Here is a 27,113-nt window from a genome sequence, read left to right as displayed (position 1 = left end):
AGTGGACAGCCCCCACAAAACAAGAGCCCTGGTCTAAATATTCAAAGACTGAGGAAGCTGCTTTCAGGTATTCCTTTTTCTTCCCATAGCCCTCCACATTGTGAACCCAGATGTCAAAAATTTCTCTATCTCTCTCCTGACAGTAGAGGACTTTGGAAGACTAAATGAAAAGGAGCTCTGAGTCAGGAGTGAAAACTTTCCTGGCTTTATAAATCTAAAATGAGCAAATATAAACTAAGAATCATTGTTATGTATTTCATTGGGTTGATATAAAACAATAACAAAACATAACAGCAGTTTTATGAACATAGGACGAGATTCAAAAGAGGTATGCAGGTTAAGATGTTAAGATAAGTGTCAAGTGTGCAGGTGGGTTTTGTTTTGTTTTTGTTTTTGTTTTTGTTTTTGTTTTTTTTTAAGTTTTTGAGACAGGATTTCTCTGTGTAGTTTTTGTGCCTGGATCTTGCTCTGTAGACCAGGCTGGCCTTGAACTCACATTCGCCTGGCTTTGCCCCCCGAGTGCTGGTATTAAAGGCAAGCACCACTACTGCCTGGCTGCAGATGAATCTTAATAGCTAAAGTACAGGAAGCACACTAGAGTTAATATTGTAGCATAGAATAGAAATTTGTTCACACTTGACGCTCTTACCTTAAAATAATGAAAGCATGTGTTGAACACGTTAATTTGCTTGACTGCAATCCTATCACTATATATGTATGATATTGTATGCATTTACTTAAAACATCATGTTGTATATGTGAACAATATATAAAACTTAAAATAAATAAAATAAAATCTTGCTTATTTGAGTGTTTTTATGTTGTAAAATACAACTCTAATGTGTAGAGTTGCTGCAAATGCTAATTAACAGGCAAAGGATAGAATTCTATTGAGATTTCAGACACAAGGACAAGAGGTGATTCTGGCCTGAAATCTTGTCTAGCATCTCTCTGATTTTACAAGACAGTGGAAATTCCCTACTAATGTTCAGTGCATGTTCTGTTTTTAACATCTTTAAGCCCTTTGGAGCCCATGAAAACAGTTCTTAGTTCTAACTACCCAGTAGATATGTAGTGAATGATATATATAATCAATCAATAGAATTAGTTTCTTCAAAAAACAGAAAAGATTAATAAAGCTATAACAAAAAACTGATCGAGAAAAATAGAATAGCTAAATAAATAAACTTGGAAAATATTAGAGAAAATGCTACTATAGATTCCAATGAACCCAGAGGGTCATTAAGGAATACTTTGAAATGTGTATTCTAAAAAGCTGGAAAATCAAGGGGAGAGAGGAAGAACTGGGGTTGGTATCTAAAATGAAAATAAATAAATAAATAAATAAGAAATCACTATGAAAAAAAGATGAAGGAAGAACAAAGGGAGGGAGCAAAGAAAGAAAGAAGGGCAAACAGGAAAGAAACATTGGAACAAACAGGATTAAATACTTTTACATTTAAGTGAGCAGTACATGTATGGTATATATTTTCTTACCAATTTTAGAGTACATATGAAGTGTTTAATCATTATTTCCCATTATATAAAAATAAAATGACCAAAATATTGTAAACTTGTCACCATTTAAAGTAAATTCTGGTATTTGCTTAGTTAGAATTGTACTTTGCATAGTTGTCTATTTGGAAACATACTTTAAAATATATTTTCGCTATCCTGTTTGAAAAAAACGCTGGAAAACCTGGATAAACTTGTAAGCACAAAGTATCTACTAAAACTAACTCAAGATGATGTTATCAACTTAAACAGACCTATAATAAGCAACAAGGTAGAAACAGCTACACAATATCACCCTATAAAGAAAAGCCCAGCACTGGACACATTCATAGCCACATTCTACCAAACCTTTAAAGAAGAGTTAATAATAACCCTTTTCAAATAATTCCTCAAAGTATAAAGCTGAGGGACACTAAAATCATTCTGCAAAGTCAGTATTGCTTTAACACCAAAACCATAAATGGATATAATAAAGAAAAGGGAAGAAAACTTTAGAACAATTTCCCTCATAGATAAAAAAAAATCAATAAAATTGTGTAAAATCATATTCAAGAACACATAAAGATTATTATACACCATGGCCAAGTCAGTTTCATTCAGGGAATGTGAAGTTGGTTCACATACATGAATTCATAAATTAAGTACAGCACATAAATGGACACAAAAATAGACATATATGATTATGGCAATAGATTCATAAAAATTGACAAAATTCTTCATTTTCCTTTTTAAACAAGGTCTGAAGAAACAAGAATAGAAAGTACATATAAACATAATGAAGACTATTTACAAGAAATCTGTACCAACACATTCTAAATGAGAAAGAACTGAAAACATTTTCCCTAAAATCAACAACTAAGAGTTGGTTCTTAGAAAAAATATTAATAATATTGACAAACCCTTATCCAAATTAACTAGAAGATAGAAAAAGAATATTCAAGTCAACAAAGTTAGAAATTAAAAGGGGGACATAACAATAGACACTAAAGAAATCCAGAGAATCAGAAGGACAGACTTCAAAAATCTATACTCCAGCAAATTGGAAAATCTAAAAGAAATGGATAATTTTATCAATGCACACCACTTGCCAAAGTTAAATCAAGATCAGATAATTTAAACAGACCTATAACCCCTGGTGAAATAGAAGCAGTTATTAAAAGTCTCCCAAGCAAAAAAGCCCAGGGCCAGATGGTTTTAATGCAAAATTCTAAAGAAGGTTTAATACCAATACTCCTCAAATTATTCTACAAAAGAGAAACAGAAATGAATTCCCCAATTTATTTTATGAGGCCACAGTTACCCTGATAACCAAACCACATAAAGACCCAACAAAGAAAGAGAATCACAGGCCAATTTCCCTTATGAATCTAGATGTAAAAATTATCAATAAAACATTTGCAAACCAAATCCAAGAACACATTGAAAAGATTATCCACCATGAGAAAGTAGGCTTCATCACAGAGATGCAGAAATGGTTCAACATATGTAAACTGATAAAAGTATTCCACCTTATAAACAAACTGAAAGATAAAATCCATGTGATCATTTCAAACAAACTGAAAAATAAAATCCATATGATCATTTCATTAGATGCAGAAAACATATTTCAAAAAACCCAACACCCTTTAATGACAAAATCCCTGAAGAGATTAGGGATAAAAGGGACATACTTCAATATAATAAAGGCAGTGTACAGCAAGCCTATAGCCAATATCAACTTAAATGGAGAGAAACTCAATTCAATTCCAATAAAATCAGGAACAAGTCAAGGTTGTCCACTCTCTCCATACCTATTCAATATAGTACTTAAAGTCTTAGTTAGAGCAATGATTCAACTGAAGAAGATCAAGGTGATACAAATTGGAAAAGAAGTCAAACTATCTTTATTTGCAGATGATATGATAGTATATGTAACTGACCTGAAAAAATTCTACCAGAAAACCCCTGCAGTTGATAAATACTATCAACAAAGGAGATGGATAAAAAATTAATTCACAAAAATTAGTAGCCCTCCTATACAAACTCAATGGCTGAGTTGTATATTCTTAGTCATCAGGGAAATGGAAATCAAAACTAGTTTGAGATTTCATCTTATACTTGTCAGAATGGCTAAAATCAACAAAACAAGTGACAACTCATGCCGTCAAGGACACAGGAGTGCAAATTTTTACAGCCACTATGAAAATCACTGTGGCAGTTTCGTAGGAAGACTGGACTTGATCTGCCTCAAGATCTAGATATACCACTCCTGGACATTTACTCAAAACACACTTCATCCTACCACAAGGACATATATTTCATTGCTGTTCTATTCACAATAGCCAGGAATTGGAAACAACCTAAATATCCCTCAACAGAAGAATGGATAAAGAAAATGTGGTACATTTACACAATGGAGTACTCAGCCATTAAAAGATGACATCATGAAATTTGCAGGCAAATGGATGGAACTAGAAAATATTATCCTGGGTGAAGTAGTCCAGACTTAGAAAAACTAATATGGTGTGTGTTCACCTATATATGGATGTCATCTGTTAAGGAAATGACAACCAAGCAACAAACCATACAACCACAAAAGAAGGTATTAGAACCACAAAAGAAGGCACCAATTGTTAGGAAAGGGAAATAGAATAGATAATTACGGATGGATGGGGGTGAATAGGAGGATCAAGTGGGGAGAAGGTGAGAGGAGGTTGAGGAAGGAAATTCTGGGAGAGACTGGTAAAATTAAGGTGCATTTAAGAGATAGTTTTAGTTTTATCTTAATACATTTTATTTTGTCATTTTTTATTATCTCTAAAGTGCTTGCTTATTTCTAATGAGAGACAGAAAGAGTGGATCTTGATGGGAGGGGAAGTGGGGAGGAACTGGGAGGACTAGAAAGATTGGAAACCATAATCAGGATATATTCCTTAAGAAAATAATCTACAGTCAATAAAAGGGGAGGGGGAAACAAAGCAATTATCTAATTATTCTTTGTCAATAAAAACTTTGTCAGATATAGGGGTAGGAACCTGAATGATCACAGACTGGGTAGAAAAGTGACCAGTGACCTCTTTCCTTGATCCAAAAGGGCCAAGAATCTTTCTAAGCCCCAATCTACTACTTCCTATGTCTCTCTATATGTCCTTGGTCCTCCAAAACATCTATGGCTAATTTTGGTCAGCTAGTAGCTAGTACTACCTTCTGATTCAAAGTAAACTTTGTCGTCAGTCTCAAAAGTGTCAAAGTGAGATCAAATATTCCATAACGGAAAAAAAGAACCTGGAAAGCTTTCTCGTATTTAGTGGTCTTGTTCAATATAAGGACCTATGCTATAAGTATAGCTAAAATAAAAGGACAAAGAAGACAAGAAATAGAAAAATCAAATTACTCTTATTTTCTGATGACATGATCCTTACATGTAATACTCGGATGATTCAACCAGAGAACTCTTAGATCTGACGCTCACTTTCAGCACAGTAGCAACACCAACCCCTTCCACATCCCAGTTACAGTTTTCATGGAACTCCAGCAAACAATCCTACAAATCAAGTGGAAGCACAGGAGATCCCAAATAACCATGCAATTCTGAACGTAAAGAGCAACTCCTGAAGAATCACAATGCCTACCTACAAACTGCAATGTTTGGTGAAATAGAAAATCTGGAAAGGAGATCTGCCTGTGAAAAATAAGATGACATACAGTGTTTGTTTTTCTGGCCCTAGGTATAATATTTTCTAGTTCTATCCATTTTCTACAAATTTCACTTTTAAATACTGCTGAATAGAAGTCCGTTGTGTATATGTATTACATTTCAGTTATGTACAATATGATGGACATCTAGGCTGATTCAACTACTTAGCTGTTGAGAAGAAAACTGTATAGGGCATATATATACAGAGGTTTGAAAAGAAAAATGCTAGTGTAATAGTGACTTCGGCCAAAGGTTCTTACACTCTGCGTCTTGAAAACAGGACACAGATAAATGTGGCTACAACTGATCTGGAAGCAACTGTTCATAGTGCCAGAGTAACTATGGTAGCTGGCAAGGGAGAAAAATGTGAATGACCTTATGTGGCTGTGGTCTTAGTTCTCTATAAAATTGATCTTCTAGGCAATATTAGTGTCCTCTGCACATGAAGGCTACTTGCTGGTATTGCAAACCTGATCAAACACCTGTGACTTGAAGGTCACAGGCCCAAGAGACAAATGTACTACTGTTTTCTTTGTTTGTTTTAAATGGACTTCTAGTCAAATGATTTCACCGTCACCAGTGTAAAGATCACCAGAATGTAAAGCCTATAGGATGGGGGAAACTCAATCCAGTTAATGTATCTGATGGGATTAATGCCTAGCATATATGAAGAACTGCAAAAATTAAACATGTAAAACAAGTAACTAATTTAATAAATGATCTAAATAAATGAATCGAATTCTCAAAAGAAAAAAATTAAAATGACCAATAAATATTTGAAGAAGTATTCAATATCCCTAGCCAAATTACAACTGCTCTGGGATTCTATCCCATCCCATTCAGAATGGGGATTATTGAGAAAATGATGAGACTAACAATGTGGAGAATATGCACTCTATCCATTTGGAAATGAGTGCAACAACGATTAAATTCAGTGTGTTCTTGAAGGTTAGTTAACAACTCCAACTAGGACTATAGTGAATCCCAGCTATACCAGTCTTGAATATATACCTCAAGGATTCTAGGTCAACATACCACAAAGTATTTGCACGATCATATTATTCCTGCACTATTCACACTGGCTAGGAAATTGAACCAGTCAGGAATTCATGAACAAATGGATGGAAAAATGCAGTGTGTATTCACAAAGAAAAATTTTCAGCCAAAAGAAAAGGAAATCATGGTATTTGTAGGAAAAAAGGATGAGTAAGAAAATATTAAGTTTAGCAAAATAAGCCAGACTCAGAAAGACAAATACCACATTTTCTATCATATCTGGACTCTAGATTTGTATGTGTGCATGCGTGCGTGTGCTTGTGTGTGTGTGTGTGTGTGTGTGTGTGTGTGTGTGTGCGCGCGCGCGCATGCGCGCGCATGAGGGCATGTGTTTGTGTCTGTGTCTAGGTTGTGAGAGTAGAAGAAGTCTATGAGAAGGAAAGTAGCAGTCTTAACAGAAGGAAAATGGAAGGGAAATGAGAGAGCAACAGAATGCATGTGATATGAAATGTGTGTGATATGTACTGCATGTGATGTGAAAAGTGTGTAATATAAAATATATGTGATATGAAATGCATGTGATATGAAAGAGGGGAACTATTCAGAGGACAAAGCTAACCAGTTAGAGGAAACAGTATGGGGAATGATATAAATGGGATCAAAGTATAATGACATATATGTATAAAATGACATCATAAAACTCTTATTGCTTAGCATGTAAACTTAAATTTTATAATCCCTGGAGTATTTTTTAACTTTCTTTTTATTTATTCTTTGTGTCATTCACAGCATGCCTCCTGATCCGACTCATATCCATGCCCCCTGCCCAGAATAAAACAAAATAAAAATTAAGAGAAAAGGCGATAGAGAAAAGTATCTCATCATGGAAGCTATGGTGTGACACAGTGAGCCACGCAGAAAACAGCTTTATCCATACATTTTTACATGTAGGCTTCATCTCAAAGAATCGTTGGTCTGGTTTGAGGACCCTGATGTCTGCTGCACTATCGATGCTGGCCCTCACAGGGACTCTTCCTGGACAACCTGACTCTGCCCTATGTTGTGGAGCTCCTACAGCCTTGGGTCCACAGGACTGACAACCAACTGCAGTATTTGCAACAAGCTTAATCCCACCTTATACTAAGGAACATCTGCACCTTATAAAATTCTAACATTCAAAACATATAAAGAACTTCCACAAGTCAATAATTTAAAAAGCCAAATAATTCAGTTTGAAAATTGCCAAAGGACTTGAGTAGAAATCTGTCCAAAGCCAACATACAAATAGGTATATGGGAAAAGTTCAATATTACCAAGCATCAAGGAAATGCAAATGAAAACTTTGGAATGGGTCCTTGTACCTGTTAAAGCTGGTGTAATAACAACCATAGATCACAAGTACTGATGAGAAAGTGGAGAGAACCCTTGCTTGCTGATCTGAGTAATGTAACCTAGTACAGACACAATGGAAACACTGCAGAGGGTTCTCATTGAAAGTAAAATGTTACTACCATGTAATCCAGCAACCATTTCTGAGATTTTCTCTAAAGTAACTGAAATCAGAATTTGAAACATTTATTCCCCTCCACCTGTTCATCATAGCGTCATCCAGGGTAGCAAAGACATGAAAAACTAAATGTAAAATTCCCTCTCTCTCTCTCTCTCTCTCTCTCTCTCTCTCTCTCTCTCTCTCTCTCTCTCACACACACACACACACACACACACACACACACAGAGAGAGACAGAGAGAGAGAGAGAGAGAGAGAGAGAGAGAGAGTAGTTGGAATCTTAAAAGTTCTTATTAATAAAATCAAACCCGAGGCCAGTTATTGTTGGGGCAAATGCCAGTTCCCCAGCTGGTCTTGTTTCCTCAGACTGGAAGCTTCTGTGTCCTCATCCCAATGGCTCTCAGCTGAACTGCTGCTCCAAAGCCTAAAATCTTAACCAGCCAAAATGCTTAACTAACTTAGTTCCTGGTCCTCACTCCTAATATACCTTTCTGCTTTCTGCTATCACTCCCTGGGATTAAAGGTTTACTTTCTGGGATGAAAGGTGTGTGTCACCAAGCCTGGCTGTTTCCAATGTGGCCTTGAACTCATAGAGATCCACCTGGCTCTGCCTCCCAAGTGCTGGGATTAAAGGCATCTACCACCATAGCCTAGCTTCTGCTATAGCTTGCTCTGACCCATTTTCTAGCCATCATTATTGGTTCTGGATCTCGTGGCTGTCTGTTCTGTTCTCTGACCCCAGATAAATTTATTAGGGTGCATAGTATTTTGGGGAACACAATACCACAGAGAGAGAGAGAGAGAGAGAGAGAGAGAGAGAGAGAGAGAGAATGAGATTATGTAGTTTTAAAGAGGAGAATCTTGCCATTTATAATATGGCCTGACCTGAAGGATATTATATTAAATGAAGAAGGCAAAGAAGAAAAAGAAAAATATATAATATCACTTACATGAGGAATCAATAACAGCCAGACTTGTCAGAGGAGACAATAAAATGTTAATACCCAGGTATTAGGATTGGAGAGAGAGATAATGGCCAAAGGATACAAAATTTCAATTATACAAGGTAAGGAAATTCTCAAGATTTACAATATAAGGCGCTATCTAAACCTAAGAATATCACAATATGTACTTAATTTTGTTTTTTGTTTGTTTGTTTGTTTGTTTTGAGACAGGGTTTCTCTGTGTAGTTTTGATGCCTGTCCTGGAACTCACTCTGCAGACCAGGTTGGCCTCAAACTCACAGAGATCCACCTGGCTCTTCCTCCTGAGTGTTGGGAATAAAGAAGGTAAATTTTATGTGAAATGTTCTACACACACACACCTACACAGCAGGAGGAGAAAATAATAACTATAATAAAAAAGATATGAGTCAATGTGGAGGTGTGATGGATATGGCTTTGAAGGAAGTGATGGTTTTATGAGTTAATACTTAGCTTCAGACCCATGCAGCTGTATGTATTACACAAGTGTGACGTTCTCATGTATAAATCATCCACCAATCACATGGTACAAATAACCATACATAACCTTTGTGTCAGGTATCTACTGCTGGCCCTGTCTATAGTTGCTTTTAATCAGGGGGTCTTCAAACTTAAATTATTTTGGATTTCATCAGCAGAAATAAGGACAATACTCCCTGGAAAGGAATTGGAGACTCTCACACTCGCTGGCAAATGCTCTGGCCACCCAATAGTAAAAAGGAACATACACGTAGTTTCTAAATGTTTAGGAAATGCTTGTGTTAGTATTCCCAAAACCACAGAAACTTTCTGACCTCCATCCTTCAGGGACCTTTCCCTTGATGGTTGTTCACGGACAATTTACATCTGGAGGTTTTAACCACTTAACTTCCTGAGAAAGGAAGTTGAAATGACAAAAGCAAATGTGTCCCTAGCTCACGTATGGAAGTAGTTATCTCAGGTTAATTATTATCAAGAACTGTGCAAGACCAAGAATGAGATTAAACATTAGCCTGTGAGATATTTAACAGTGGGGTTCTACCATAAAAACAGAATATTATTCTTTCTAGTTTCTTTCCTAAATGGTTCCAAACTACACATGTGAATGAAGCTAATACCTAAATAATTAAATGATAATGCCATTTTTATTCAATGTAGGAATACACTTGAGAATTAAATTGAATCAGGATTTTTATCCCTTGTGGCACAATAACAATTCATGTTCAACCTTACTTAATATATTCCTTGGTTAAAAGAAAAATCCATCTGTATACTCATTGGCTTGTGGATAGTACTTGCCTGTTAAACTGAAGGGCAGATCAGTGCAAGAAGAGAAAACACAGTGAACTTGGTCTGAGCACATGGGAGCTCAGCTAAGAACAGCCCCACTGTCATTTTGTGTTAAGGTTCTTTATCATTTTTCTCCCTTAAGTAACCTGTGTCCTCATCCTTCATAGCACTTCACCCTCTAAAACTTATCACCTCAGGACCATGGTCAATGTGTTGTCATCTTTCCACAGAAGTAGTTGTATTTTCTCCCAGCCTCCACTGTGTCCTGAAATGTTCGCACTCTTTAAACATTCATAGTCCCCAGCAATGGTGGGGCTTGGGTCTAGGAACACTTCTTATGCTGAGCCATTTAATCTTCACAAAACTAACATAGATGGTTTTATTAGTTCTACTCGACAAATGAAGAAGCTAAGCCATGAAGTAAATAGATAATTCTGGTAAAATGTGCTCAGACGATCCTACCTATATGTATCTTACCAAAGAGCCATGTAAAAGATTCATAGCCATGATCATTGAGTTATTGCTTATCAGTTCAAGTACTCATTTGTTGTGAAAATTCTCTCTTCTCTTCTCTTCTCTTCTCTTCTCTTCTCTTCTCTTCTCTTCTCCTCTCTCCTCTCCTCTTCCCTTCCCTTCCATTACCCTCACTCCCTTTCTTCCTTCTTTCCTTCCTTTCTTCCTTTTGACAAGCTCTCCTACATATAGTTCAGACTTGCCTTGAACCCACAATCTTACCTCAGCCTTGAAAAATGCTAGAATCATGGTTGTACACCATCATATCCAACTGGTTGTACAACTTGTAAATGTCATTTTTCATTGTTGAAACTCAAGAAGAAAGATGAAAAATAAGAAAATTCATAAACATTTTACTCCAAAGGGGAGTCTACAACTCTGATAAGGGTTTGAAGGTAAGAGAGGAAGGGGTGCTTACACACTTTCTGTCCAAGGGCAACTGTGTCTCTCCAGTCTATTATCCCACTGGGAAACTAAAGAGATGATTTAGCCACATTCTTCAATACTTTTCCATTCTCTTTATTTTATTTACTTTGACATCAGATTCCAATCTATGATTCTATGCTGAGGCAAATCATTGAAGTAGTTTACAGTCATCCTCTGATGTCTTTCTTTTATGTTGCTTCCAACAGTGGCAATAGTAGAAAGCAGCATGGTGTGTGGCTTTAAGATATGATGTTAATGTAGATCTCATCTATTTCTCCTTCACTGGGTGATCCATGCATCCTTCCTAGAGTCCTCCCTGCTAGCTAGCCTCCCTGGAGCTGTGGGTTACAGTCTGGTTACCCTTTCCTTTATATCTAGTATCCACTTATGAGTGAGTACACACCATGCTTGTCCTTCTTGGTTTGGGTTACCTCACTCAGGATGATATTTTCTACTTCCATCCATTTGCCTGCAAATTTCATGATGTCATTGTTTTTCTCTGCTGAGTAGTACTCCATTGTGTATATGTACCACATTTTCTTAATCCATTCTTCAGTTTAGGGGCTTCTAGGTTCTTTCCAGGTTCTAGGTATTATTAATACTGCTGCTATGAACATAGTTGGGCATGTTCATAGCATGAGCAAACTGGGAGTGAGGAGGGTAATGGAGAGCAAAGGATGGTGGATGAGAACATAGGGGAACAGGAGGTTCAAGCTAGAACAGGGATGGAGTGGGAGAGCAAGGAAAGAGATACCATGATAAATGAAGACTTCATGGGAATAGGGAGAAACAGAGTGCTAGGGAAGTTCCCAGGAATCCACAAGGATGACCCCTCCTCAGACTACTGGCAATAATCAAGCGGGTGCCTGAACTGGCCTACTCTGGTGATCAGATGGCTGAATACCCTAACTGTCATCATAGAGCCCTCATCCAGTGGCTAATGGAAGCAGATACAGAGATCCACAGCAGGGCCCCAGGCCTAGTTCCAGGAGTCCAATTGATGAGAGAGAGGAGGGATTCTATGAGCAAGGGCCATGGAGATCACGATGTGAATACGTACAGAGATGACCAGCCAAACTAGTGGAAAGGCATGAACTGTGAACCAATAGCTGAGGAGCCCCCATGGTATTAGAATAGGCCCTCTGGATGGGTGAGACTGTTGTTTAGCTTGAACTGTTTAGGGACCCCCAAGCAGTGGGATCCAGACCCATCCCTGGTGTATGAGCTGGCTTTTTGGAGCCTAGTGCCTATGGTGGGTCACTTTGTGCAGCCTTGGTGCAGGAAGGAAGGGCTTGGACCTGCCTCAACTGAATGTACCAGGCTCTGCTGACTCCCCATAGGAGACCATGCCTTGGAGGGGGTGGGAATGGGAAATGGGTTATGGGGAGTGGGGGAAGCTAGAGGGTGGGAGGAGGGAGGAGAGGGGATGGCTATGGTTGGTATGTAAAATGAATACAAAATCTCTTAATAATAAAAAATAAAAATATGATGTTAAAATTAAAAAAAAGGGGGGGGTGCTCGAGAGATAGCTCAGCTGTTAAGAGCATTGGTTGTTCTCCTAGAGGAACTGGTTTCAATTCCCAGAACACACGTGGTGATTACTCACAACCCTCTGTGACTACAGTTCTAAGAGTCTGGCTGGGCGGTGATGGCACACATCTTTAATTCCAGCACTCAGGAAGCAGAGGCAGGCAGATCTTTATAAGTTCAAGGCCAGCCTACGCTACCAAGTGAGTTCCAGGAAAGGTGCAAAGCTACACAGAGAAACCCTGTCTCAAAAAAACCAAAAAAAAAAAAAAAAAAAAGAGTCTGATACTCTCTTCTGGGCATTGAGGGTATCAGACATGCACATGGTGCACAGATATACCTATACAAAAACATTTGTACACATAAAATAAAAGTAAGAATGACCCAAAACAATCTGCTGAAATATTGGGCAAGATTTTTTTAAATATGTTAAAAATAAATTTAAGCTTATTTAACAACAACAAAAAAATGTTTATCAATGAAACCGAAAAGTGCAATGACCCTGTATTCATTCTGAAAAATATGGTTCCCATGAATAAAACATAAATACAAAATATTAATCAGAAGATAGCACTTTCTATAAGATGTTAGACAAACTTATAAAGACCATACATTGATACCTCCTCCAAAGAACAAGGAAACAAAGATATGTAAGCATTAAAAATATATATTTGCAAACTTTAAAGGCATCAATTAAATTAGCAGACTTAAACCTAAGTAAAATTATTCACCCAGGGAATTAAGGGAAACTGTCTTTGCCATGGGGCATTGGCTGGATTGGAAAATTCTGGCTATAGAGTTGGTCAGGTCTCTACATGGTTGAAAGGCAGGGTTTCCCCAAAGTAAGGAAGCTAACCAGAGATGTTCACCCATAGTCAGTTGCTTCACAGGCTACCTCCTCAGAGTAATTAAGATCCCATTTTCCCACTTCTCCATTAAGTTGGGTGGTTATACTTGGAGGAGGGCAATCATGACTAACTATAAACCTACCTTCAGTGGGCACGGGAACACAAAAATCTCACCTCCAAAATACAAGGAAAATCATGTGCCATGAATAAAATTACTTTTAATCAGAGCCAATCTGATAGTACTATTAGGCACTTGCCAGGAAATAATGGGAACCCAATATCTACTTCACATTATGTTGCTGAAATAATTTCATGTATGATATTCTAAGCGAATAATGAACTTATTCCTGAGTGAGCAAACACAGCAGGGATACAACATGGGAACATCAGCCAGAGAAAATAAACAGGAACACCAAAACACTGGAATTACCAAAAAGAAACATTGGGTTTTCAGACAGAGGTAGAAATAAGCATTTAAAACTTGTGGTTTTTTTATATTTAACTATATGAAATACATATCTGCTGAGCTCTAATAAATATTTAAAATATGCATGATTTTTTTACATGTATATACATAAATGCTTGTGACAAATATGGAAAAATAAAAATAAAAAATTAACATAAAATTTAAAATACAAAATTGAATTTTACTTTCCCTTAGGTAGAAGAGACAATTAGAAAATTAGAGCAATTGTCCAAATTATGGAAGAGAAAATTAAACAATGAAAAAGAAGGTAAGATAAAAGTGGATTTTTAAGATGTGCAAGATGAATTTACCTGGAATCCCAAGTGCAATGGCAAGTCAACAGGAGGCAGAAGCAGCAGCTGAAGAAGCAGAGGTCAGAATTTCTTAGATATAACAGATCATAATTCATGGATTTAGGAACACAAGCTTCCAAAAGCAACATAAATAAAATAAGTCACACATAGTCAAATAATAAAACTTCCTGGAAGCGATACACACAAAATATTAAAAGCATGCTACAACAAATGAAAATTATAATACCAAGAGATTGCTTAAAAACAAGTAAGAAACTTTCTTGTGAAAGAACAAAGTTGCCAGAAATCTGTGGAATGGCTTCTTTCCAGTACACTTGAGAAACCATAATCGTTCACCACCAAAATACCTGAAGAATGAGAAAGGCAAAGTCATTTTGTCTTTTTCTTCTCCCCCACAGAGCAGTGCTGAGCACTAGCGGAGCTCATGAAGGGCACAGAGGAGATGCATTTCTACAAAAATGAAGCTGACTTTTAGATGAAATGTGACAAGTAAGGAGCATGAGGAACAGGGGCAAGGTGGGGCAACTAGCGATAAATACTGAATAAATGAAACAACAGTGGTTTGCAGTTTCCACATTCAAACCAGAAGTGAAAATGGATACAAAGCTAATATGAGAGCAGCTCCATGCCCTTTGTTGTCAGCCTGGAAGGTGAGAGCAATGATTAACTTTTAGCTTTGACAAGTTAAATATGCATGCCGTAATTTCCAGAATGAGCGTAGAAAGAGAAGTGTAACCTTTAAACCAACAGGTATTTAAATTCAATGAAACGTGCAAAACCAGGAGAAGAGAAACTGGATTACCCCACATGAAGGCAAGAATAGAAAGAAAAATATGAAACCAGTAAAATATAACATATGTAAATTACGGATATGATCTCACACACACTAGTAATAATTAGCATTAACTATAAGTAAGGTGAATATTCCTCTTAAAGGTGAATATTATGGGACTTGAAATATGTGTGATCCAGACATACTTAAAATGTGACCAACAAAACTTGAGAAACATGTTCTCTTATCTATATATTAAAAAAATAGAAATATTGAACTTCTTTGTGACCATAAAGCAAAACAAAAATAAAGATTTCTCACATGTTAACATCAAATAGTATACTGCTCAATCAATTCACAAAATAATGGTGTACACAAGTAAGAATTATTGTAGGTTTGGAAAGTAAAAAAGACATGTCCAAGAAGACATAGGTCCGAGAAGAATTCATAATGTAAATTAGAAAATAATTTAATGATTCATAATGATATTATTACCAAGAGAGATGCAATGTCAGCAATTTGAAAGAGAAAACTATAGCAGCCCATGTGGATTTTGTAAATGAAGAAAGTTTGACAATTAATGAATCAAAAGTATTCTTAAGATACTGGAAAAGAAGAAAAAGTAGAAACAAAACTTGAAGATGTAAAAATAGAAAGCATCCAACAAAAAAAGTCAATGCGTGCACGCGCACGCGCGCGTGCACACACACACACACACAGTGATTCTTTCAAAAGGCTGACAAGACAAGAAAAATAAGATGTCATTGACAACCAGCATCAAGTCCTAGCAGTGGGATACAGTAAGAAAAGGCAGGTGTTAGAATGTTAAAGAGAAAAGAACAAATCTTTTATGCCAAAGATTTGGTAAAAGTAGACCCAATGGACAAACTCCTTACCTGTTTATTTGTTTACATAGATAATGTAACAACAATGGTTAAAGAAGAGAGCATGAAATTGGGAGGAACCCAAGTCTGAGGCAGACATGAGAGGGGATGGAGGGGAGAGAGGAAGGGGGAAATGACTTACAATATTTTAATTAAATAAAAAATATATTTTTAAAAAAAACACTGAATAATAGGGCTAAGGATGTAGCTCACTGAAAGAGATTTGCCTAGCATGTCTATGCCCCAAGCTCAATCTTCAACACAATCAAATGAGAAAAAAATGACATTAGTGAAGAAATTTTAAAACATTGCATATTTGCTGGGTGGTGGTGGTGCACCCCTTTAGTTCCAGGATTTACTCAGGAGGATCTCTGTGAGTTTGAGGCCAGCCTGGTCTTTAAAGCCAGTTTCAGGACAGCCAGAACTGTTACATGGAGAAATCCTGTCTTGAAAAACAAAACAAAAGTATATTTAATTTTATTCTGCTATTTCAACCTCATTTTAAACAAATAAAAACATCATGACAATATTTGACCTAGGCCACAGTGTTAAGCCTTCCCTAAGATCTCATGGCTTCTATTTTGGCATTACAGGGCAGTTAAAGACTCTCTAGTACTTGGAAATTGTTTCCTGCTGAATTTATATTAATTTTCAGTATAAAACATAACTTCCTGTATTATTTACTAAGACTTTCTCCTTGGCTCTGATTTGTATTCTGGGAGATAACTTTGGCAAAACACTCTCTTCCCAGGAATATGTCTCATCTCCTAGAGTTACATAATAGAAATCGGTCTATGAAGATGAATACACCTCCTTCCCTCATCTCCCAGATCTCACAGTAAGAAATTATCTGCCATCTTTGAACTATTACATAGTTCTTTTTCCATCTCTTATTATTTATAATAGGGCTTGGCAACATGTTTCTATAAAGTGCCAGACCTTTGAACTTTTACATAGTACTTTTTCCAACTTCTATTATGATTTATAATAGGGCTTGGCAACCTGTTTCTATAAAGTGCCAGATAGCAAACATTTTAAGCTTTCCAGGTCATGTGGTCTCTGTCACAACTACTCAACTGTGTCATTTTAGGGCAATAGCAGCCATATGTAATGTGCAAACAAATATGTGGCTCTGTTCCAAAAAAGCTTTATTTTTTAAAAAGGCAGGTAGATAGGATTTGGCCCATGGCCTTGCCAATTCTGATTTATACTAATGCCTTGAGCAGTAATTAAATGTCTAATATTAGATTATGTTCTCATTGAAAGTGAAATATGTATTTTGTTAAATTTTAAAATCATACCCAACACTTTGTGAACACTTAATTTTTCTGGGCACAAAAATGAAATAGTTTAGATGAGTGCATTGACTGAATTTGCACAGAAAATAGGTGTTCTTTTTATCAGGATTTATAAGATAAGGGAAAGTAGCACAAAGGCAGAAGGAAGTTCAACCAATTAAATGATAAGACCAGGACTGGATCCCACTGTGTTTGACCCTAGAATTCAATCCCTGTTGACTACCCACTATTACATGTTATTGGGAACATATATTCCAAAGTAATGAATGAGTCGATGAAACACTATCTGTTTAAATGATCTCTATAAAAACTTGTATTACTAACTGGAAGTGATGGTGCACACCTTTAATCCCAGCACTCAGGAATCAGAATTACATGAACCTCTGTGAATCCAACGCAAGTTCGAGGACATATACATAGAGAGATCCTATCTCAAAAGAAATAAACAAAACAAACTTTAGATTGCTTGGTTGGAGAGATGGGTCTGCAGTGAAGAACACTGTTGCTCTCGCAGAGGACTTAGGTTCGATTCCCAGCCCTCATGGGATATTGTGCAATGATCTGTAACTCCACTTCTCAGGAATCCAGTGCCCTTTTCTGACTTCCATAGGCATTAGGCATGCACATGGTGTATATACATACATGCACACACACACACACACACACACACACACACACACACACACACATGTACAAAATAAATAGATCTAAAAAACAATTTTAAATCTTATGCTACTCAAATAGAACTGTGGTAAAGAAATCTAAAATCCAGTGTTCTGTTCACTGTTAACATATCTTCTCAATTAAAATTAAATGGAGTCTGGAGTAGCTATTTCAAAAGGGAGCAGTCCTGGATATGAATTAAATGGTAAATTTAAAGGAATTGACCTGTTCCAGAGGTGACAATAGCTATGATTCACAAGAAGCACAACTCTACGCTTCAGTCAACTATTATAAACAGGTCTAAGATGAGAGTGTTAGCCAAAGGAGTGAAGAGAACAGGAAACAAGCCACGGTCTCCCTGCCACAAACAGCAGATTCAGGATCAGGCTTCTACTCTCCAGAATTCCAAATGGGAAATTAGACATGTTTATCAAGAATTTGAGACACTCTTCAATTTAGGTTTAGGAATTTAAGACTAGAAACACAGAGGGAAACTGGGTATTAAAGTTGGACTAGACAAAGAGGCAGAGGTCTACCAACAAGCTGGAAATTGTTAAGCCACAGGAGGATAAGCAAGGGCTAAGTAAGAACTTCCTTTGCCAGCTGAAGAGCCTGGGGTTAGAGGCTCCTAGGAGAATGATACAGGTCTAAAAGTAACAATAATTTCATCAAGCCTATAGCCCCCAAGAGTAAAAAGGCATAACTTCCTTTGCATAGCCCTAGTCTGCATGACACAGTTCTAGTAACTAAATGTATACTTCATAAAATTTGATTGGCCTATTGAAAGCCTTCTAGGATATGTATAGAAACTAATGTGCAAGTCTTCTAGCCCACATTTTCACTTCTCTATCATCTTCTATATGTAAGTTTTGTGCATTCAGTTTGGCTACTCCACAAGTGTGCACTTCAGAGCCTTCTACTCTTTGTATGTATTGTTACATTAATCCACTTGGAATAATACAACAAAACATTATCAACTACATAGTGATACATGGCAGACAGGTTGTTTCTGGTCCTATAGGTTTGGGAATCTAAATTCAATCCTCCTGCAGATTCAGTGTCTGCAAGGGGCCTATTCCTGTTTCGTAGATGCCATATTCTCTCTGTCTCCACATGGCAAAAACAACAAAGATATCTAAGATGTTAATCTCATTCCTAAGAGCTCTGCCTTCATGATCTAATGGCTCCCACGGTGCCATTCTAGTGGCATTACCATTCATGACTAGGTTTTAACATACAAATTTGTGGAAAATTAAACACTCAGACCAATGTAGTGGCAATCTGTTTTTAAAAAAATAACTTCTGTGTTGGTAGCATAAGGTGTTTCAGTGGCTACATGTTTCAATAAAATAAATCAAGTAAATATTAATTTGGCTAAGGGGAAAGGTCAAAGAACATAATGTCATCAACTCCTTTCAGCAACACATGACACAAAATTAGGAATACTGTAAAAATTAATACTTGCTCAAGCCAGAGTTAAGATTTTTATCACCGCATTTAGGCCTGAAATCTTTCTCATATAAAGTTATGGAATGTCCCCATTCACTGAGCAGTTTATTTTTTCAATAGCTTTCATCCAATTCATGTTCTTATCTATGGTACGCAAGAGCTGAGTTAGACCTCCAGCTGCATTAAGTAATGTTAGTAGATGATTTGTGTTAAATTCTCTTCAGTCCCCAACAGTTTAGGGTTGACTTTTAAGTTTCATAGGATAGATTTGGGGAGGGGTGTGTGTGAACATCAATCATTTAGATGTGTGAAATTCATGTTTCAAAATATAAAAAATGGCCGGGCGGTGGTGGCACACGCCTTTAATCCCAGCATGTGGGAGGCAGAGCCAGGCGGATCTCTGTGAGTTCCAGGCCAGCCTGGCCTACAGAGTGAGTTCCAGGAAAGGCGCAAAGCTACACAGAGAAACCCTGTCTCAAAAATATATATAATGTAAAATCTCAAAGAGTAAAAGCTGGTTCAAAATTAACAAGCCATTTTTTTCAGCATCCCTCAGTTGCCTGTGGTTCCTTGTGTAGGTTTGAGTCCACATGGTCTTTCCTATATCTTATTTTGCATGTCTAATTTTTTATTTATTCTTCTCTCATATATTACATTGTGATCACAGTTTCCCCTCTCTTTTCTCCTTCTAGATGCCTCCCCCCACCTCACCTCTCGCCCAGATGCATTCCTTCTCTGTGTGCCTTCAGAAAAGGGCAGGCCTCCCAGGGATATCAACTAAACATGGCATGTCAGGTTGCTGTAAGACTGACTAGGCACATCCTCCCATATTAAGTCTGAATGAGGCAATCCAGTAGGAGGAAAAGGGTCCTTGCATGGTTACAAAAGATGGCTGGTTCATACTTGGTATCCCCCATTGCTAGGAGTCTTCACTAGAGTATTCTTGGTAGATTCCTGGGAATTTCCACTGCACTAGATTTCTACTTTGCCCCCCTCCCAAATGCCCCCCAGTTCCAGTATTCTCTCCCAGTACACTCTCCCTCCATGCTCCCCAACCTGATTCCTCATGTTTCTATCCCCACCTGCCACTCTCCACTCCTGAAATCTATTCTATTTCCCCTTTCCAGAGAGATCCATGAGTCTCCCTGTGAGCCCTCCTTGTTACTTGTTCAGCTCAGGCTTAGGCAGTCATGTTAGTGAGGCTTAATGTGTATAGTTTCTGACATTCCTGGGAGACATAATCTCACAGTAAACTTCCTGTTGTGGTTCTTAAAATCTTTCTGCCTCCTCTTTGGCCTTACGAGCAAGAGTTGTATTGTATCCATTGTGACTTGGCTCTAAAACTCTGAGTTTTGATTGGTTGTGGTTTTCCATAATGGTCTCCTTCTGTTGCAAAGAGAATTTTCCTTTAGGAGAAATGAAAATTAAATTTATCTGTGGGTATAGGGACTAATATTTAGAACGTAGATAGGGACCATGCATATTTACTAAAGTGATGGTTGTAGGTGCTTTTCAAAGATCCATGATTTCACTATCCTTGGGTAAAGACAACTGAGAAATGCTGAGAATGGGAAAAATGGCCTTTCCCAGGGAAGAGCACACAAATTCATTATCTAACACCAAATGATTAGCCCTGAAAAAATACATATAAGTAACATTATGCAGACTAAGCATACTGTACTTAATTATGTAGTTAAATATGTGTATATATGTGTGTAACAATATATGTATATATGTTACATATTATATATCATGCTATATATTGTATATATGTAACAACAATGAAAAAGAAGCATTGAATTTGAAAAAGAGCCCTGAGGGCTACAGGAAGGCTTTGGAGGAAGAAAAGGGATGGGGGATATGATGTTATTGTATCATAAGCTCAAAAATAAAAGAAATATTTTAAAAATAAAGTAAAATGAAGTTAGTTCATTTGAAGAAAATAAAATGATCCAAACTAGGAAAATCAATCTGCTACCGTAGAGTATATGCATTTGATTCATCAAGTTATTCTGTGACTTTTTACAAAAGAGATTTATTTTCCCCCTTTTATTAAAAAATTCTTGCAGCTGGAGAGCTTCTCTCCAGGTCCCACCAAGCCCCCACAGTCCCACAACCCACATATAAAATAATCACTCAGATACTTACATTACTTATAAATTGTATGGCCATGGCAGGCTTCTTGTTATCTACTTTTACTATCTTAAATTAACCCATTTCTATTAATCTGTAACTTGCCATGTGGGTCGTGGCTTACCTGTACCTTACATCTCCCTTGTCATGGTGGCAACTGGCAGGTCTTCCCCTCAGCTTTCCACTTCCCCCAATTCTCTTCTCTTTGTCCCGCTTATACTTCCTGCCTGGCTATTGGCCAATCAGTGTTTTATTTATTACCCAATCAGAGCAACACACGTAACATACAGAACATCCCACAGCACATTCTAGAGGGCTGGAGAGTTGGCTCTGTAGCTAAGAGTGCTTCTTGTTGCAAAGGACCCAGGTTTGATTCCCAACACCCACATGGAGGCTCATCCTCTCCTTGGGCACCAAGCATGTGTGTGGTACATAGAAGCACATACAGGCAAAACACTCATACATATAAAGTAGTAAAAATAAACCAATGGTTTTAAAAAAAAAAAAAAGATTCTATTCTCATTCAATATAGCTTAATTGCAATTTCTCCTCCATAACCTCCTCCCAGTTCCTCCCAATCTCCCCACCCTTTCCAGATCCACTCCCTTCTGTCTCTCATTAGAAAAAGAACTGGCTTCTAAGAGATCAGAACAAAAGATAACAAAATAAAATATAAGATAAAACAAGAACTATTACATCAAAGTTGTACAAGGCAAACCAACAGAAGGAAAAGAGTCCCAACAGAGGAACAGGAATTGAAGACAAACTCATTCACACATTCAGGCGCCTCATAAAAACACTAAACTGAAATCTATAACATACATGCAGAGGACCTGGTGCAGACCTGTGTCAGCCGTGTGTTTGCTGCTTCAGCCTCTCTACATACAATCTTTCATACAACCTATGCTAGCAGATTCAGAGGACCTCTGTAAATTGTTCTCCTGGTGTCCTCTGTCCCCTTTGGCTCTTACACTCTTTCTGCATCCTCTTCTGCTGTGGGCTTCCCTGAGTTCTGAGGGGTGAGATTTGATGGAGACATCCCATTTAGGGGATGTGTGTATGTTACAAGTTCTCTCTTTCTCTCCACACAATGTCTGGCTGTGGATTTCTGCATCTCTTCCCATCTGCTGTAGAAGGAAGCCTCTCTGATGATGACTAAATAAGTTACTGACTTAACAAATATAGCAGAATATCAGGAGTCATTCTATTGATACTTTTTTTAGACCAGTAATATTTGGTTTTACCTTAGATCTCTGGGCTATCTTGTCTCTGGTTCCTGATTACTCAAGCAGTGTCATATGTGTATTCCATTTTGTGTAGTGAGTCTTAAGATAAACCAGACATTGGTTGGTTACTGTCTCAAGGTTTGTGCCACCATTGCCATAGCATATTTTGCAGGCATGAGAGATTATAGATCAAAGGTTTCCAAAAGAGAGTTAAGCAAATAAATATGTGTTTGTCCTAACTAGCATAACAATAAATGCAAAAAGAAAAGTAAGTCAAGCTTGAGGAACTAATAGTTTAACTGGAGTTACTTATTTACTTACAGAAGCATGGACAACTTAAAGGTTGTTACACTACTAAAAAAGAGAATTGTTCTTCCTAGTTATTGTTAATTCTTGTATATCTTTGGTAAGGAATAAGTTCTTGTGCTTGGCCTTCCCTTATGACCAAACTGATGAATCATCTCTTAAGCCATTTTTCCTGAAGTAATATTAGATGGTCCAAATTTTGTGAGGGACTAATACGGCTAACCACAGATGCTCTGGTTTTAAGATGGCAGTAGCCATGTCAAACCCAGACAGGGTTATGAAAACACAAGTCCACAATGCTATGCAAATATAATCATTTTCAATACATTAACTGCTGTGGAACAATCTCTGTACACAGTAAATATGTATTGCTCTCATGGTTAATAAAAAGCTGATTGGCCAGTGGCTAGGCAGGATTTGGGGAGCAGAAAGAATACTAGCAAGGAGAAGGACAGAGTCAGAGGAGTCACCAGACAGACAAAAAGGAAGCACAACATGCAATAGAGGTAAAAGCCACAAGCCTCAGGGTAAAACATGGATTAATAGAAATGGGCTAATTTAAGTTGTAAGAACTAATTATCAATAAGCCTGAGCTATTGGCCAAGCATTTATAATTAATAATATGTGTCTGAGTAGGTATTTGGGAGCAGCTACTGGGACACAGAGAAACTCCCATCTACATTAACAATGACTACTTGTACCTACTAGTCAGTCATCACTGAATCTCTTCAACATTGATATTAAAATAAATAAAATACCTTTCCAAGTATGCAAATAGCCATTATTTGGCACCCAGCATATTTTTCTTCTAACTGCTCTCTTTTTGACGAAATAATGAGCAGTTTGAAGAGAACATCTGAGCTACTTATTCAACTAGGAATATTGATTCTCCCTGCAGAAGCAAATGGCCCACCACGAACTAAAAATGGTAGCTTGTGAACTACTGAGATTATTTTTAGACTACCCCTGAGATCATGAGATTAAGTACCTGCTTGTGATTTTTAGTATAGATATGAGATATGAGTAAATGTAGACTGAAAGATCATAAACACTAGCAGAATTGGAAAACATCACATGCTTTGACCTATGGTCATTATTGTGCCTTTGTAATCATTTTATCTATAAAACCAAAGAAGCTCTAAATGGTAAAGAAAGAGCTCTAAAGTGGCCTCCAAGATAACTCTCACAGGATAACATGAATCTAAAGTTATCAGTTTGGGTTATTCAAGGAATCAGACACCTGTCCATGGATAACATGAGACTACAAATTTATCTATACATATATTTGAGGAGGTTGAATAAAGACTAGGAAGAGGAATGGTGGAAACTATTAAAAATCTCCATAGAACACCAGTTGATGGGCTACATCTTCATTGAGAAAGTAAAATATAAGGAATTGGAATGTCAAATCCCACAAGTAATCTACTGCTTAGAGGTATGCTCTTGTCCTCCCATACTTATATTCTGAGGGAGTCCCATGATGCCAATTAACTCATCATACACAGAAAGCTTATTAATATGACATTCTGGAAAATCAATAAGAACAACAGTTCTGGTGCTCTATTGCCCAGAAGAAGATTATTGACTGTATTGAGGTACAGCTAGGGAATGAACCATGGTCTCAATAAGTAACAAGTGAATAAGAAGATTGTAGGAAAAGAATTCAGCCCACACACAGTCTTAGAAGATTAGTTGCAAGAAGGTTCTAAAAGCAAAAGGAGGAGAAAGAGAAGGGAGATGAAAAGAAAGAACAAGACCAGGATGAGATTAAAAATATTTATATTGACTTTCAACCTTATAATCATATGTAATATCAGTGTCATTGCTTATGTATCCATAGTGCTTAATTCACACATATCAAAGCACAGTTTCATTTTATTTCTTAGTATTCCTTAGGATATACAACATGATGTCCTGTGCCAAGTGACAACAGCAGTATATTTTCTATTATATGGATTAGGTTAAGGAATAAGCCAAGTATTTTTACCTTGGCTGAGTATCTCTTAAACTTACTCTTAAAGCACCTGGGGTCAAAGTTAAAAGCAAGTAGGGCAGAGCTAGAGCCCTTCATGGAAGATGGAAATGTGCTCAGCTGGCAACCCAAGCGTTCAGGAAGGAAGGCAGTCACACTGGATGGTCAGGCTGTTTCCACAACCTTGACTTTTTGTGAGCTGTTTGTATCAAGGTGGCCAAGAATATTGGACACACATTGTATACACATATCAACTCCTATCTACTTAAATAAAATTCGATATTTCCAAATATAACTGAAAATACTCCTAAGGATGTATTATTCACAAAATTCCTAGTCCATCCAGATATTTTATGCCACTTTCTGGCAGAATGGAAGTCCTTAAAACCTGGTTTGTAAAGGTTCCAGTAAACTGGTTCTATGCTTAATGATTGGAGATAAGATAGAAACCTCAATGATCACAAGGTGTGAAAGAGAAGCAGAGTTCACAGGTTCATCCTCTACAAGCAGCTCAGAATCCCTTAGCATTGCTGGAAAAGGAGCATTAGGCTCTTGTTGGGTATTGCATATTCAGTGCTCAGAAGACTAGGAAACTCAGGATAATGAGAAGCCTATTGTATTGTAAACTCAGTTAAACTATTTCCTTGGCAAATGTAACTCAGCATCCTAACTCTTACAAAATCTTCTCATTTTTACATCACCCCCCCCCCACCATGCATTTGCCTTCTGCCTGTGGGGCACTGTTGATAAATCTCAAAATCAATGGAATGAAAACATATGAGAATTTCAACACATTTAACTTACTATTGTGTTTAATCTCACAGAACTCCATAGCTATATTCTTATAAAATAAAGATTTCAAAACAAACTCATATGCATACAGAGAGCCCAATGATTATGTGTTAAAAACAACCATTATGTAAGATGAATTGCTTAAAAAAAAAAAAAAAAAAAAAAACAGAACCAGATATTGGTGTTAAAACTGAGAGAACAGAGGAATAGGACAAGCTACAGCCAATCTCACCTCACCAACTCCTCAGCTTCCAAAGAGACCTTCTCCCGGTGTAACCAAGCCTTTATGCCCTTCTGTCCCTGCCATCTCACTTCTTCTCTCTGCTCAGCTACATCACTCTCTTCCAGCCCAGCCCTGTCATTTCCTTTCTGTCTGTAAAGACCTCCAAACCTTTATGGTTAACTAGTGTTGGAATTAAAGGCACATGTCACCATGCCTGACTCTGTTCCCAGTGTGGCCTTGAACTCACAAGATCAAGATGGATCTCTGCCTCCTGAATGCTAGGATAAAAGGCATGTGCACCCATTGCCTGACTTATATGTTTAATATAGTGGCTGGCTTTTTCTTCTGATCTTCAGATAAGCTTTATTAGGGTGCACAATATATCACCACACCATTCATCATATATAATCTACCAAATGCCATGCTTTCCTTGAAAAAATGGTTTGGTTTTTGTTTTGGTTTTACATAATATTTTTATTGATTATTTTGGAATTTCGCATAATGTACCCTAATCACTCTCATATCTGATGAGTCTTCCCTGGTCCACCCTTCACCACTGTGACCTCCCTCAAAAAAAAAAAAAAAAAAAAAAAAGAAGGAAGAGGAAAAAGAAGAGGAAGAAGAAGAAGAAAAGAAAGAAAGAAAGAAAGAAAGAAAGAAAGAATGAATGAATGAATGAATGAAAAGAGAAAAAATACAAGTCTGATCTGTGTTGCCCATATACTCACTGGAACATGTTCGAACTCCAAGTGGCAGCCTCTTAAAGAAAACTCTGTCCACTGGGAGGTAGTGGTGAACATCTTTAATCCCAGAACATGTGAGGCAGAGGTAGGCATGTCTCTGTGACTTTGGGGCCAATCTGCTTTATGGACAGACAACCCTGTCTCAAAACAAAACAAAACAAAAATGAAAGAAAGAAGGAGGAAAAGAGAAAGAAAGGAAGGAAGGAAGGAGAGAGGGGAAATAAAGGAGAAAGAGAGAGAGAGAGAGAGAGAGAGAGAGAGACTGAATCCTTTCCCCAGCCACCCCATACTTCCCAGAAGCCATCAATTGTGGAAAGCTACACTTCAGCATCCTTATCATAATTTTTAAGCATTCTCTTTGATGACTTTCTGTCTGGGCAGTTACTTTTGGGGGGTGGAGGTGGGGAATTCCTATTGATTAGGCCTTCCCAGAAGCCTTCTATGTCCCTCTTTCTCATCTATGGATCTGCAGTCATCTACACCACTGCAAAAGCAGCTTCCTTGCTCTTTACAGTCAGTGGTAGATTATCAACATCCACACGATCTCCCTCATCGGCATATGGCTCTGACCTCAGCATGGTCTCTGGTGGCAGCACAGACCATGGACATCA

This window comes from Onychomys torridus, chromosome 18, assembly GCF_903995425.1.
Source record: "Onychomys torridus chromosome 18, mOncTor1.1, whole genome shotgun sequence".
NCBI lineage: Eukaryota > Metazoa > Chordata > Mammalia > Rodentia > Cricetidae > Onychomys > Onychomys torridus.
This window is presented reverse-complemented; position numbering follows the sequence as displayed.